Source organism: Aptenodytes patagonicus, chromosome 2 (assembly GCF_965638725.1).
Source record: "Aptenodytes patagonicus chromosome 2, bAptPat1.pri.cur, whole genome shotgun sequence".
Classification (NCBI taxonomy): Eukaryota; Metazoa; Chordata; class Aves; order Sphenisciformes; family Spheniscidae; genus Aptenodytes; species Aptenodytes patagonicus.
The window spans coordinates 153,414,191-153,430,041 of NC_134950.1; positions in this window are offsets into that span (position 1 = coordinate 153,414,191).

Sequence of the window (15,851 nt, forward strand, 5' to 3'; positions counted from 1 at the left end):
TGAGGAGACCCAGCACACCTGCGACTACGGCTCTTGGTGAGCCACGCTGAGCCGCCGCGGCCTGCAGGAACCCCGGTAGAGCCGCGGCCCTCAGCGCCCGCCGCCCCGGGGGGCCCTCCCGCCCCCCTCAGGGCGCCCCGCACCTGGCTTGACGTCGCAGGTGAGCTGCACCCCCAGGGCGCCGCCGCCCAGCTCGGGGGCGGCGTAGGCGAAGTCGTCCCCCGCGAACTGGGCGGCTCTCTCGGCGGCGCGCAGCAGGGCGGGCTCGGGGCAGCCTTCGGCGGGGGCGGCGCAGCCCGGGCCGCGGGGCCGCGGCCGCAGGCGGGGCGGCAGCCGGCACTCCAGGCCCTGGCAGTCGCGGCGGGTGCCGTTGGCGGCGCAGTCTCCGCCGGGGCAGGCCTCCGGCGCGCCCCCCCTGGCGGCGGGGTGCGGGGCGCTGCCGGCCGGCGGGCGGGGCGGCGGGGCGGCGTGAGGGGCGGCGGGCGGCGCCTTGCCCTGCGGTGGCCGCAGCGGCGTGGCGGTGTGGAGGAAGGAGCGTGCCGGGCGGCCGGCCCTGCCGCCGCAGCGGGCCCCGCGGCAGGGCGGCGGGGGCGCCTCGCCGCCGCCGCAGGGGGGGCCGCGGCAGGGCTCGGCGGTGCCGCCCCCCGCGCCCAGCAGCGAGAGGCAGACGCCGAGCCAGCAGCGCGCCCACCACAGCCGTCTCCCCGGCATCTCCGGCCGCGCCTGCAAGAGAAGAGAGGCCGCGGCGGGTCAGGGGAGCTGCCCCTCTCTGTGGGGCGGCCCGCACCCGCCGCTCCCTCCGCCCTAGCCCGGGGTGCGCAGAGCCGCGGACCCCTCATCCCTCTCCCCCTCGGTTTTGCAGGTCGCGCCAGAGCATCCCAAATCCGGGAAAAACTTTTCACACCACCCGCCTCCCGCCCCGTCCCGTCCCGTCCCTCCCCGGCGTCTCCCGGCGTAACCTGCGGGAAGGTGCGGGGCAGCGCCCGGAGCAAGTGCGGCCTCGGGGCTGGGGTCCTCGGAGCTGCTGCCCGCAGCGGGGACTGACCTCCTCCGAAAGCTGGAGGGGAATGGAAATGTGCAACATTCCTGAGGCTTCGTTAGCATCAGATTTCCCAAGCGCCTCCCTTTAACTCCTTCGCTCCTCCAGCCCCTCCCGGCTTCCCGGGGCGGCGGCGGGGCGGAGGAAGGAGCTGCCCCGCGGCTCCCGCCGCCCGCCGGGCTCCGGCTCTCTCGCGGGGGCCGCCGGCATTTCTTCGCAGTAGGTGTTATCCCAAGGCGCCCGGCAGTGATATGTACACGTCTTAAAAGGTGGGCTTGCATTCCGAGTGGTTTTATTTCTCCTGAAAAATAGTAATAATGACCCCAAAACAACAGGAATAAAGTACACGCGCGACGCAGTTTCCAGTAAAGAAAATTTCACGCGGCTGGAAAAAGTTACTGGTAGTTTGATTTCTTGTTTCTCACTCTGATCGTCAGGAACCTACACCAAAGATAACCACGATCGGCAGCTGCCGTTTTCTCTGAGGCTACCTACAGCCGCAGCAAAAACCGAAGCGGAGGGTTTATTTTGACTTTAAATCGGCCATGCGGCTGTGGTGATGTTGATAAAGCAGCTCTCCTAGACTCTTTCTGGCAACGCTCACACCGATGTGTGAGAATCAGCATACCTTTCAAGTGCTTCGAAGCGTGAATAACTCCCCGCAGCAGGAGCCACCTCACTTATCTAATCTCTTCCACATGCTACTGGGGGAAAGCGACATCAAGTATGTGTCCACTTCAGCACTAACTGCGATGCCGCATTTTGTCTTTGGGAAGTTGGCCGGCACAGATACAATAGCTATGGACAGAAGAACAATTACAGAGTATACTATTTATTGATTCACTATCTTCAGTTTCCTTCCATCCCCGGGCTCACACGCATGTAAACCCCCTCTCAGAGTATCTTTGCAATGCTCTCACATGGTTCCTTTGCTATCACTTATACAGGAAAGAGGAGAAACAGCACATTGTTCTTTTTTTCCCCCCTACAAATTCTATTTGAAACTTGTTGGGAATCTCCATTTTTTTATTCAGACCGGCCAATTTACTGTTTCCCTTGCTACAGAAAAAGCATACCACATACATCACTTACAACTGGCTGGCCATTTTTTGACTAAGCATTATTTCCTTTGAAAACACCAGCTTGTCAAAACTGAAATGCTGTGCAGCAGCAAAGACTCCAGATGCCAAGGGGTGGTACCCCCAGCTGAATTCTGCAAGGCTGGTGACCTGCCAGGTTGCAGGGCTCCTGCCTGGGACAGGGAAACCTGGAAGCCCTGCCAGACTGAGTCCTACATGAAACGCCCAACAGTTCCTAGACTCTCTGCCCTGACCTTCAACTGAAGTAGGACTCCGGGGTCAGCTACTCCTGAGAGATCCTAGGTTATCCTATGGTTTCCACTATCTCTACCACAAAAAGACATGGAATAAATGGGGATAAATCTCCAGGATCTGTCCCTCCAGAGAATCCACAGCCCAGCTGTGGTAGAATGGAGCTCTGCATGAGCTAATTTTTTCTTCTGAATTAATACCTCTGTATTTTCTCAGGTTCCTTGATAGGTTTTGCAGCCAATACATCACTACCACAGCTGTATTGTTCTGGGGACACATGCCAGTGCATATAAAGCTGCCTAAGATGCAAACTCATCTTTGGATCATCTTCAGGAATGACATAGAAAAGCTATAGAGTTGGGGATGATTCCCAGAATAGCTACACCTGCAGGCTAATAATTCATGAAATGGCATGAGTTGTGTGATATTCTCAGTTGCAGCACAAATCGAGAGCAACTCTACTGAAATTGAGGTGTTTATATACTGCTGGGAAAAATAAGAACAGAATTTAACTTCAAACCTGAATCTTAATGACAATATTTTTGCAGAAAAAAGCCTTTGGATAGGCAAACATCGTATCAGTGATAGCGCAAACAGGAGTACTGATTCATGCGTTTTGACTTTGGAAGTGCCTATATTGCAGAATGCAGCAGTGTGAAATACTGCCATCGGTTTGACAAGCAGCATAAACATGCGTATGCTGTCCTTCGTGATTGAAAAACTGTGCATCAATTAAATAGAGAGGGGAAAAAAAGAAAAAAAAAATGTTCTGCTGATGTCTAGTATATGGCATATAAGCTATACGACACTATTTGTAGGTACTGTCTACCAGTGCATAGGTACCACAGAGTCACCCAGCAAACCTGCCAAAGATCCAAACTGAAGTCAGTGACTTGTATGTCAATACACATAAAGCAGTGCCTATCTCACTCTTGCTTTCCTTCCCTGCATGGGCTCTGCGTAAGCAGGGAGAGTCCATACTTCACATGTTTGCAAGATGGTTTGGTGCGAGGCTTTTTTTTTTTTCTCTTCATGGCATTTTTCAGATTGGCTGTGTTCACTAGCACAACAGGAGTGGCTCAGATCAAAGAAGTAGGTAAGGAGGCCTCTTCATCTAAACTATGTGCAGTTTGGGGACGGTACTTCAGACTTTGCAACGATTAAAATTCATACAGAATTGGCCTGGACCCCTACATCCCCAATCAGGCGCTGGTGCCCATTTGGTGATTGTCCAGAAAAGAGCTTATGTGTTAGGTTCCTCCAAAAGAGACCCCCTCTGCAAGCACCACAACTGAATGCGATAGGTGAGGAAGACTGAGATAATTGCTTCAAAACCGCTGTGCTGCTCCGAACCAGCACACAAACCCAGAAAGAACCCAAAATCGACTCACTTAGCACCATCTTCAAGCAGACGCAGCAGCTCTAGCGCGTCCCGTGCAGCGGGAGACGGGCTTTGCTCACCTCGAAATCCATCTCACCGAGGCCAAAGAGACCCTTTACAGAGGCTCAGCATCTCCTCAAGGCCTGCCGGAGCCCGTCGGGGGGCTGAGGGGCCCTTAGCCCTCCCGGGGCGAGGCCGGGGCGGGGCGGCAGCCAGCAGAGGGCAGCAGGACCCCGCGCCTGGCCGGCAGCCCCGTCCCGTCCCGTCCCCGTCCTGTCCCCGTCCCGTCCCCGTCCTGTCTCCGTCCTGTCCCCGTCCCCGTCCCCGTCCCCGTCCTGTCCCCGTCCCCGTCCCGAACGAGGAAGTCGCTTCCCCCGCACTCCCCCGCCTTTCCCCTCCGATTTTGCTCCCCGTGGCCGGTGGTTTGGGGTCTCTCGGGGCCGTGCAGCGAGGCCCGGACCCCGGTACCAGGCCCTGAGGGGCACGGCTTCCTTAAAGGCCGTTTGCTTTGTCAAAACCTGAGCCGCACATTTTTTCTGCTTGTTTCCTTGTTTCTAACCAGTTGAGGCAGCTGGATGCTGTAAAGTGTTCTTTTTTTGTGTGCTTTCTGCATGAACCAGTATTTTGCAAAAGTCCGGACAACCTGTATTAAGCATGTTTGAAGTTGGACAATATTTTGCAATATGGATAACAAAAAACATCCAAAGCAGTCATACATAAACATGATTGCTCAATATGATTAATTTTTCTTAAATCTCTAGTTTAACCATGCAGCAGTTTTGGAAAAAATCCATGCCAGGTGCCATCTAAACCCCATTTTGTTTTCCTGCCTTTCACAATCTTTTACAATAGCAACGTACTACAATTATTTGATCCTACAGGCTTTACAGACATGCTTAACTTAGCAATCTGAATTACTATTACATCCAGCAGGACTGCTTACAGTGCATACCTTTCAAGATATGCATTTTTCTTTAATCAAACCCCAAACCAGAACAAAATACATATTTTTGTCTGGTTGTTTTCAATTATTTATTTTTTACAAGTCTTTATTTTTCAGGCTAAAATTCTGCATATTACTGTCATTTTTAGTAAATGTTGGCTTCCAAAGAAGATTGATAGTTAAATAAAGAAATAATTATGAACCAGATGAAAAGCATGGGAAAAGTTTTGAGTTTTTCCATTAAAGCTATTGAGATTTTTGCATGATCACTAACTAAGAAAGAAAGGAAAAAAAAATAAGGAGAAACAAATCCAGCTATAATATATCTAACTCACTATCAGCCAGCATTTGAAACACCCTAATTTTGCTCAGTGCCTTGTATCCTTCACTGGTTTTCAAAGCATTATCAAATTTAAATTCCAAGGTGTTTTCAGTATTTTCAGAACTGCTAAGTTTCTTGTTTAGAAATTCTTTTTAATGTCTACTAACCTTCAGTCTTTATTTCTTGACTGGCTTTCAAGCAGATTATTCTGTACATTGTAAAAGGATTTCTAATCAAAGTATAGATGAGCTGATTAATAGTACGTGCTTAGGGATTGACAAGTTTCTCCTAAAAGAGCCATCACCTACAGTTGCTGATACAGAGTGGGTAGACCTCAAACTTTTATTCCTTTTTTCCTTGAATGATTTTATGTCATGCAAAATAGTGTGCAATGATGTCCATGATGACCAATTTGCCTGTAACTATACCTTAGAGGACTGAACAACTAGATAAACAGAGGAGAGCGCCATGTCACTGAAGTAGTACTTCTCTCTGCTATGTCCTCCATAAAGAACTGACATCAAATCTTATGAGATAGCCAACCTCCTTTAGATGTCTAGACTGTCATCCTTTTACAGGTAACAGTTTACCATCTAGTTGGTATGGGGAAAGAAATGTAAACTCACAACTGTCCAAAGGGAGAAGATGCAGAAACATCTGCAGAAACTATTGAATAATGACAATAATAAAACAATAGCCCCACAGAGATGCTAGGTTTTCATGAAAGCAATAAAAAAGGGAAATAACATAGTTCAAAGGATATACTTTACTGTTGCTAAGTCACACACAAGAAGAAGTCAAGTTACCTTGGCATATGGGTACTGAGTCAGAAAAAAGAAGAGTTATTCTGTGTGCCATAGATCTCAGACAACCAATACTGCCAACCCCCACCTGCACAGAAGCAATAGCAACAATTCTGCAGCATAGCTGCAAACAAAAGAGGAATCCCCTTTTCTAAGTAAGTTTTGGAATGACCTGATTATCCAAACAATTTAAAGGAATCACCTAAAATAATTTTTGTATAAGTTGATAAAAAAAGCCCATGAAATTAGGCTGGTAGTACAAGTTTAGTCTTTGTAAGTTACACTTCTGTGGTTAAAATAGTACAAAGACAGGAAATACAAATGTTTTTCTCCAGTTGCTGAGAGAAAACTAGATCGTTTTCACAACGTAGTTCTTAATTGTACTATAGCTGAGCAGGAGAATGCATACACCACAGCTTGAAAGGTTACTGATACCATTTCACTGTTTCCACAACCCAGTGTAGTTTCTCGGCACAACAGTGTGCTGCATCGTATCGGTGTGCTAATTTGCTCCGCACTGGCTCACAGGGCTGCACACATCTCTGCAGATGTGCTCTGTGTTGCAACTGCTTCCTCCAAGCGAGCTGTATCTGCCCTGTGGATAAGCCTTCAGACTCTCAGACTCTGCCTATTCTAGGATTTTACAGCTGGAGCATACTACCAATACTTAGAAGCTGCTCATGGTTAGAATTAGTCACAGCTCAGAATTTATATTTTCTGAGAAATCTCACCACTTTGAAATATTAATTTCTCCCAATTTAGAATGAAAACTGTTAAAACATTTCCTAGGAAATAGACATTCCTGTAACAACTTCATTTGGGAAACAAAGATCCACAGCACTTCCAAAAAGCAACAATTTCTTCTAGACCAGTGGAGCCCTGAATCCCAGGAGGTCCTTGTATTCCCTGGATCCCTGAGACAAGGAAGAGGCCACCATACAGGAGTAGATCTGACTGAATGGAAAACTGGCAGCTGACCCACCTAGCAGAGAACTATCAAAAGTTATCTGTATTCCATTATAAGGCTCGCTGAGATAAGCTTTCATGAAACGTTTCACTCTCAATGAACCAGCAACTCTTGACAGAAAACATTCCAGCAGAATGGCGTTTCCAAAGAGATGCATTTGTAGCTGGATGACACAATGATAAAAACATCTCAGTCTTGGCTACACTAGCTGATCAGCATTTGTTCGGTACTACAAGTCTCAGCCTCCTGAAGTAACAATCTTTGGGTCACCTTCTGTTCTCCTAATTGCTGATTGCACTCCTTCAGTAATGCCACATGTGAGCACTAGTAGCGCAGCACAGAATCCTTGTCAACGTACTCATACTTGGAGAGAGAGAATCTCTTGGACAGAGATTTCTGCATTCTACTTTGAAGGCTTATGGTCAAATACAGATTACCAGGCTGCCCAGAAATTCTCCTGATCAAACCACCCAAACAAGGAGTCTGTCTTGTTCTGCAGGGTCCCTATATCGTGGTAGCGGGAACAGTATGCAAGTGTTTGAGAAAAGATTTCTCTTGAGCAACTCTAGAGTTAAGTTTTGGAAGACCCTATTGTTTTCACAAGCCTTCATACAGAAGGTCTTCTACTAAGAGAAGAAGGTGTGCTTGAGGTACATCCCACTAATGCACATTTGGGCTACCGTGAACTGTGGAGTAGGGTCCCCTGCTGGACATAAATAACATTTTTAAATAAATGTCATCTAGTGCAAAAGATACCTAACTGTTCCATATTAACTGCTGTATTTCCTTCCATATATTGTTTCTAATGGCTAGAGGACAACCTCAAATCTAACCTATTGTCTCTCTTTTTCGTTACAGGAGTAGCAGAAACTATCACTTACTAGTAAAACTGTCTCAGATTTTCCCATTATAAGATCTGGTTTCAGTTTTTTACACTTTTGCCAGTTTTCAACTGTTTGGACCAATACATACTCTGGTAGGTGTTTGTCTCTGGCAGTGGTTTGTGGAAAAAAGCGTAGAGGCCATATAAAAAAGCTATATACTGTATGCAAAAAATGTGACAGAAATTAATTTACATCAGCAGTCTTAATTCTGTCATTTCCTAAGTCATGAAAGTTTTATTTTGCAGCCTTAATAAAAGCTTTGGTATGGTATATGCTTATGTGTTAAATATTTGGTATAAAATAAATCACTAGCAGGTTACCACCTATCAAAACTCTACAGCCCCTGCAAAAGTAAATATGTAAGAGTATGGTATAGGTTGGGCTAAAATGTACCAGCTACTCTTGGAACACCAAAGAGCCCTGAGGGAAAAGAGATGGTGGTTAAAGAAAATATTTTTAAAAGCTAGTATGAGTGAAAAATGAGGAAAAGGTCCTGGATCCACAAAAGTTAATGGTAAAGCACCCAGAGCTATAAGTGGTGTCAGGATTTCAGGCAGAAAACCAAGACAGAAAAAAAAAACCCCAAAACCCTAGAAAATCTGGAGCTAGCTGGGTGCAAGACTGGATTCTTTATCTTTAAAAGTCTTCAAATCACAAAACAATATTTTTCCAAAACAAAAAAATATTTGGCTTAGTACAGTGTGTATGTGTAGGGGCTTTTGACTTGTGTTATAAAAAAGAACAGACTAAGAGATCTAACATTCACTTCCAAAACTTCTGAACCAGGACTTGTCAATATGGAACTAGGACAAGATGGTCCTGTTTATATTTTACTTTAGTTGCTGGATTCTGTTAAGATTAGTCTTCTTGAAACTTAAAAAAAAAAAAAAAGCAACTGTGTTTGAAATTATATACCTAACATTTTGAAAAGCTTTTGGCAATGTTCCTTCTGATCAATTTATGTCTAACAGTCAGAAACAATGACTATGTGAAGCACCGGCCAACAATGAAGAAATTAAATCTAACCAAGGAAAGTGTCAGCTGTGAAATCTTCCAGTGAGCGCTCCAGACTAGAGGTACATCAGGTATGAATCTGGTAATGTTTCTACTTTGTTTTAGACAAGTGTACAATCACTGTTAAAAATGGGGGCTTGAACCTGGAACTCAAAATGACAAAATCTTGAGTGTTCACTATATTAGTGAAATATAGTGTCTATATTTCACTAATGCTGAAAAATATTACCATTCAGTCCTGAGGCTGCCAAAGAGAACAAAAAAGAAGACAGCTAGATCCCAGATAATTTTTCTGCACACAACTTATAGCAGTGTAATTTCAAAAAAGCCAGGCTGCAGAGTTACAAGAAAGGTGGGAATGCTTCTTGGTGCCTTTTGCCTTCAGGGTGAAAATGGGAAGAAAACTCCAATTGTAATAATCGCTATGGCCACTTTTTTCCTTTCTTTTAATTCATGAGAATTTCTCGTTTTTCAGACTAACAAGGGGAGAAACAGCACAGGAGTGATACCATGGAGCATTTATAGGTTTCTAGTTCTTTATCTTCATTCATCCAAGAACAACTGAGGTTTTTCATATACAGGAAAAAGTTTTTCAGGCGTACCCAAGGAAAGGGCATTGTCACGAATGGCTTCTGCAAAGATAGGCAGCATTATAGCAGCTGACACTTTAGACCTGTGCATTTCCGTATGCAAGCTTAGAATTTTTAAAAAAGGGGGGTTATTCTCAGAAAGACGACTAAATTAAGACTGTTTAAGCTACTAAATACTGTAGACTTGATCCTCATTTACCCCATGTGAAGGAGCTTTACTACAGATGTGAATCAGGTGCTCTGTGTGTTTTCCAACCTATTATGAAACCTCTTGCAAAAAACATCGCATATTAGCTTGTCTTAGTGCCTTTCTATCAATAAGACGAATTCAGTTTTCTCCTTAAGAGAGGAAGTACACTCTTGCTGTGTAAGAGAAAAGCAAATTAGCTTCCTTGGTTCCTAGTACAGAATTCTGCACAGTAACTCACAAGGTTCTTCTCAATAATGGTCCAGTGTCTGGTGGTCTCTCAAATACCCTTTGTAAACAGCTTACATTGAGCTTTGCTCCAAGCTGTGAGATGTTTATGGATCTTTTTTCAGTATGGCTATTTGCCCACCATCAAGACCCAAGACCTTATTTTGGTAATCCTAAAAATAGGCTAGGATCAATTACAAAGACTTTTCCTCAACAATGTAGTTCTAAAATAAATTTAAAGCCTAAGATTTTGGCAAAAAAACCACATTAACAGTCAAACTGGAAATGTTTCAAACACTGATTGATCAAGACCCAGCTGAGTTTATTCTACTCAAGATAGACTTTCATCAGATAGTCCAAGAGGAGTGTTTGTTTTGGCCTCTGTTTCTAGAAATAATATTAACCTGGCAAAAATTTTGTTTCTATAAAGAAAAAGACCGTTGAGCAGGCTACATATCTGTGTCTTTCTTCTCATGTACTACACTAGTTTCACTTATATCCTGTGTTTGCTCAGTATTTTCAGGAGCTGTGTTAGAGTTTCTGTGCTGTGGTTAAATCACCTATCTAGCTCCCTGAGGTACTTACCTGGCCAGAGTTTGTGAGAAGGTCACAGTCCAATGCAGGTGTGTCCAGAACACATCTGAGACCTAAAGAAGTGTTCCCTCCCCACTCTTCACCCAGAAGGATTTGATTCATAGACAGTCAAGGTGCAGATTTCCAGGAGTTTAGGCACAGTCACATAGCTAATGGGACCCAAATATTTTTTACAATCCGAGGTCGACATTTAGCTCTTTTGACATTTTTAGGTGGCTTTAAATGCCTTTAGCAACCTGATTACAAATGTCCAGTGGCAGACTTGGAAAACCAACTCAGGTCTTCCAAACCCTCATTTAGCTCCTTCACCTCACTCTCCGTTGCTTTACTACCAGTATTCTGTGCTTTAAGGGAAAGAGCAGGCTTCCTTACCCTCTAGAAATGTTTGAGGCAGATACATTGGAGAATGTGAGACCCAGAGTTACTAGAGGAAAAGAAGCCCGTAAGAGAGATTAAACCTATGGAAAATGTCATTTTTAGTTGAAGAGGATTACACTTTTCATTTCATATGACCGTTATAGAGGAGAAGTGGTATATAGTGTTGTCAAGCAAGACTACCTTCACTATGAGACAAAAAACATATTCGCAAAGTTGTAAATGTTTAAGACTTTTTTCTGGAGTATGTTCACATAAATGAGACATTCCTTTTGTATGTTTGTATCATAAGGCAAGGAATTCTTTCTGCATAGGAAAGGAAAAGAAAACTGAATACAGAAAAAAATTATGATTAAAAATGCTGCATTGGTCTCTGAAAGTCCTATTGTCGTTACAACACTCTACCACCAGAGCAAAGTGTAGAGTTTGCTTTTCACAGCCTTCACAAGTAACAAATCAAGTGCATACCGTGTACGTGACAATACTGACTGCTTCAAAAATCAGTGCATGCCAGTTGCTGAATTTATTTGGAAAGAACATTTATATGTTCCAGGTTCGCTTGCAACGTATGCTTTTAAACTTTTTTCTTTATCCAGCTGTCAACTCAAGCTCAAGTTGAGCCAATGAAGAGATTTAAGAAAGTATTTGCTTCCACATGCTTTCTGTCCATGCTGTAAACTGGGCATCATCCTTGACTCAGATATATATCCAGATCCTCCCAGATCAGCTGTGTCTAGAGATTGCTGATTATTTCTTTGCAGCACTAAAATAGGTGTCCTCTTTCCATATGTCAAAGCTTCAAGCAAGGCTCTCATTTCGTATCCTTATCTTTAGTCTCCAGATGTGGTCTTTCCCTTCTCATTTATTCTTTCTTGCTCAGAAGATTATTTTCTAGGCCCAATGCTTTTATTGTACCACTTAGTCTCTGCATTCCTTAGCTGGCACTGGCTTCCCACTTATATCAAACTCAAGCTGCTGATCTTCACTTTCAAGTCCCTCTATGGACTCTCCACATTCCATACCACCTCTCTTTCACTACAGACTCACCAGCTCTCATCTCTCCTTTGCCCATTTATTAAAATTTACAAGAGCCTTCACATTTTATTCTTCACATCTGAAACTTCTAAAAAGCTTCTTCCAAAGGTTTTTTGAAATCCAGTGACAATGTAGTACACATACTTGCTACGCTACTACTGCCACCAGTACTTAGAAAGGTCTCTGTCAGCTGAGGATAATCTAAATGCTGCTGCAAAGGGTTTTCATTGGAAAATGAGCAAAAATAATATTGAAGAGTGAAATGTGAAGAGTACGCAAACAACTTGAACTATGTTCAGAGATAATCAGAGAGATGAGAATAGTGTTACTGAGGCAAAAAGGGAACAGAAGCAGAAACTTCAACATGAATAAGAAAGCACCGAGTATAAACACCAAACATGGTGGATTGAACATGGGTATGGGACAAGCACTTCCTTAATTGCTTTGCTGAAATACAGCCATAAACCAGAACACACTCCTTTTCCATAAAATCCTGGACAAAATTGGTTAAGAGCTTGAAGTTATTTGTTAAATCTATTTGAGAAAATAATCTGCTTACTTTCAGAGAAACATTATCAGCCAAAGATCTTTCGTGCTTATCATATTTTTAGAGCAGAAGGAACAGTTTTCGCAAAGGCAAGCTACATTATTTGACATACTTTCTGCAAAAATTTTACCCAAAAAACAAAGCCACATCCTGCCTTAATGTGTCCTGCAAGAAACTCTTATAATTGCCACTGACATAGCTAGTACATAGGAACCTTCATCCCCAGGAACATGAAAGACTAGTGAAGCATATGATTCTGGCTGGAATACTTAAGTTGTATAATGATTTTAACTATTGTTGCTGGGTCAAAGCTTGCTTTACCTTATTCTCATAGGAAGCTCTTTTGTGTCAGCAGATGGTTGTGTCACTAGGCAAGAATACAAATGTTTGATAATTGGACACTCAAACTATCATGAGGAAAACATGACAGTATTTGAAATATTATTTATAACAATATTCTAAAAATAATACAAATCGTACATTGCAACTGGGCAGTATAGAAACTTATTAAATGGAAGAGGAAGTGAGAATTCACTTCCTCCTACTAAAATTAAAAAAAAAAAGCTACCAAAGGAAGCACAATGCTATTGTCAAGTTCCTCTTTTACATAGTATTGATTCTATTAAATTCAAATAGAGCTCATATTCGACTTGTATTTTATGGAAAACTATAGTGTCAACATCATCTGGAAAACACTGTTAGCTTACTACATCTACCTCAGTAAATCATTCATTGTCTTATGCTCTTGTGAATCATGTGAGGTGAATAGTCTTGAGTAAAAGCGATGCAACTGGCCACAGGTGGGGTGATGTCCTTTCTTTGCACAGTGTAAGGAGAGTCTCACATTGACTCTTGCTTGGCTCACAGACTCTTGCTTGGCTCACAGCACCAACTATAGACCATGGAGACCTGTAGAAGAAGAGAGCATAGAAAGGTCAAGATCTCCAAATTCTTAATAGTAATATTCAGAGCTCAGCTGTACATTACTTGAGCAGGGTATGTACTACCCTTCAGATAATCTACAATTTTATGGAGGCAAATTTTTATGGACTCAAGTGAAATAAAAAAGTTCCCTGGCAATCTTATACTTATTTATCAGCAGCAGTGTAAACCATCAAGCATGAGCTGAGGCCACCGCTGCAGTGTGTTAAGCTCTAGCAAGTAGCTTTTCTTTTAGCATTCACCATACAAGATTGTGGTAGGGTGGAAACTGATGAATATTTATTTGCTTAACAATTGTCCTGTATCTAACACAAGTCTAACATAATGTTATGAGGTGGCCAAGATAGGACAAAGTTGTCATGGTATGACAAAGCTCTTAGCCTCAAATTTTTGTATTACATATACCTTTTCTGTAGACTTAACTTGCACTGCTATGACATCACTTGGTCTGGCTCACTGGGACCTACCAGAAAGGACTGTCTGTGCACCCAAATTCCATCTGTTATTTTCATATACATGAGCTAATTTCATACACACCTCCCTTTGAGGTGGGGCAAGAAGATGAAACTCTATCAGTATTCCCCATCTGCTTCCACATTTAATTCAAGGACTTCCTCGTTAACAGGGGAGGTCCCGGACGACTGGAGGCTTGCCAATGTGACGCCCATCTACAAGAAGGGCCAGAAGGAGGATCCAGGGAACTACAGGCCTGTCAGCCTGACCTCGGTGCCGGGGAAGATTATGGAGCAGTTCATCTCGAGGGCGCTCACAAGGCATGTACGGGACAACCAGGGGATCAGGCCCAGCCAGCACGGGTTCATGAGAGGCAGGTCCTGCCTGACCAACCTGATCTCCTTCTATGACCAGGTGACCCGCCTCGTGGATGAAGGAAAGGCTGTGGATGTGGTCTACCTGGACTTCAGTAAGGCCTTTGACACCACCTCCCACAGCATTCTCCTCAAGAAGCTGGCGGCTCACGGCTTAGACAGGTGTACTCTGCGCTAGGTCAAAAACTGGCTGGACGGCCGGGCCCAGAGAGTTGTGGTGAATGGAGTTCAATCCAGTTGGCGGCCGGTCACGAGCGGTGTTCCCCAGGGCTCAGTATTGGGGCTGGTCTTGTTCAGTATCTTTATCAATGATCTGGATGAGGGGATCTAGTGCACCCTCAGTAAGTTTGCAGATGACACCAAGTTGGGCGGGAGTGTTGATCTGCTCAAGGGTAGGAAGGCTCTGCAGACGGACCTGGACAGGCTGGATCGATGGACCCAGGCCAACTGTATGAGATTCAACAAGGCCAAGTGCCAGGTCCTGCACTTCAGCCACAACAACCCCATGCAGTGCTACAGGCTTGGGGAAGAGTGGCTGGAAAGCTGCCTGGTAGAAAAGGACCTGGGGGTGTTGGTTGACAGCCGGCTGACCATGAGCCGGCAGTGTGCCCAGGCAGCCAAGAAGGCCAATGGCATCCTGGCCTGTATCAGAAATAGTGTGGCCAGCAGGAGTAGGGAAGTGATCGTGCCCCTGTACTCGGCACTGGTGAGGCCACACCTCGAATACTGTGTTCAGTTTTGGGCCCCTCACTACAAGAAGGACGTTGAGGTGCTGGAGCGTGTCCAGAGAAGGGCAACAAAGCTGGTGAAGTGTCTGGAGAACAAGTCTTATGAGGAGTGGCTGAGGGAACTGGGGTTGTTTAGCCTGGAGAAAAGGAGGCTGAGGGGAGACCTCATCGCTCTCTACAACTACCTGAAAGGAGGTTGTAGCGAGGTGGGTGTCGGTCTCTTCTCCCAAGTAACTAGCGATAGGACAAGAGGAAATGGCCTCAAGTTGCGCCAGGGGAGGTTTAGATTGGACGTGAGGAAAAATTTCTTCACTGAAAGAGTGGTTAAATGTTGGAACAGGCTGCCCAGGGAAGTGGTTGAGTCCCCATCCCTGGAAGTATTTAAAAGACGTGTAGATGAGGTGCTTAGGGACATAGTTTAGTGGACATGGTGGTGTTGGGTTGACGGTTGGACTCGATGATCTTAGAGGTCTTTTCCAACCTTAATGATTCTATGATTCTATGATTCTATGACTTGAGGCAAATTCTGCTTCCTACTTTGGCCCCTTATGAGCAGTAAGGGCCACACACCTAAAACCTATTCTGCAGGAACTATCAGGATCTTCTGCTGTAGAAAAAAATAGGCCTGAAGACTATTTCTGAGGGTTTCCATCAGTTCCTTGCAGACAGTGCTTACACTGATGGGAATCAAGTGATTGTGCAAAACCTCCACTTCTCACTTCTTCACATCAGAAAAGAAAATACAGCTAGTTTATAGTGCTACTTTCCTCATACTATCTCTCACCCTATACACACATTACAACTGGCTAAATGCTATACACTATACATATGCTCTAAGTGACAGATGTATTTACTATAAAGAGCAGAGAACTTTGCAGCCTAATATTGACATGCAGCTACAGAAAATCAAATGCATGTGCAAAAATATGTAATCTAGCATTTGGACTTGAAAACTACCCACTGAGATGGAAAGATGAGTAAATACATACTCAGATTTTGGGGATACTTTCTGACAAGCAAAAAATACTGACAATTATTTCCATAAAGTTTTCTGTAAAACACTGTGAAAATTATGGGGGGTGAGGAATGTGTGTGTGGGGTGATACAGGTTTAT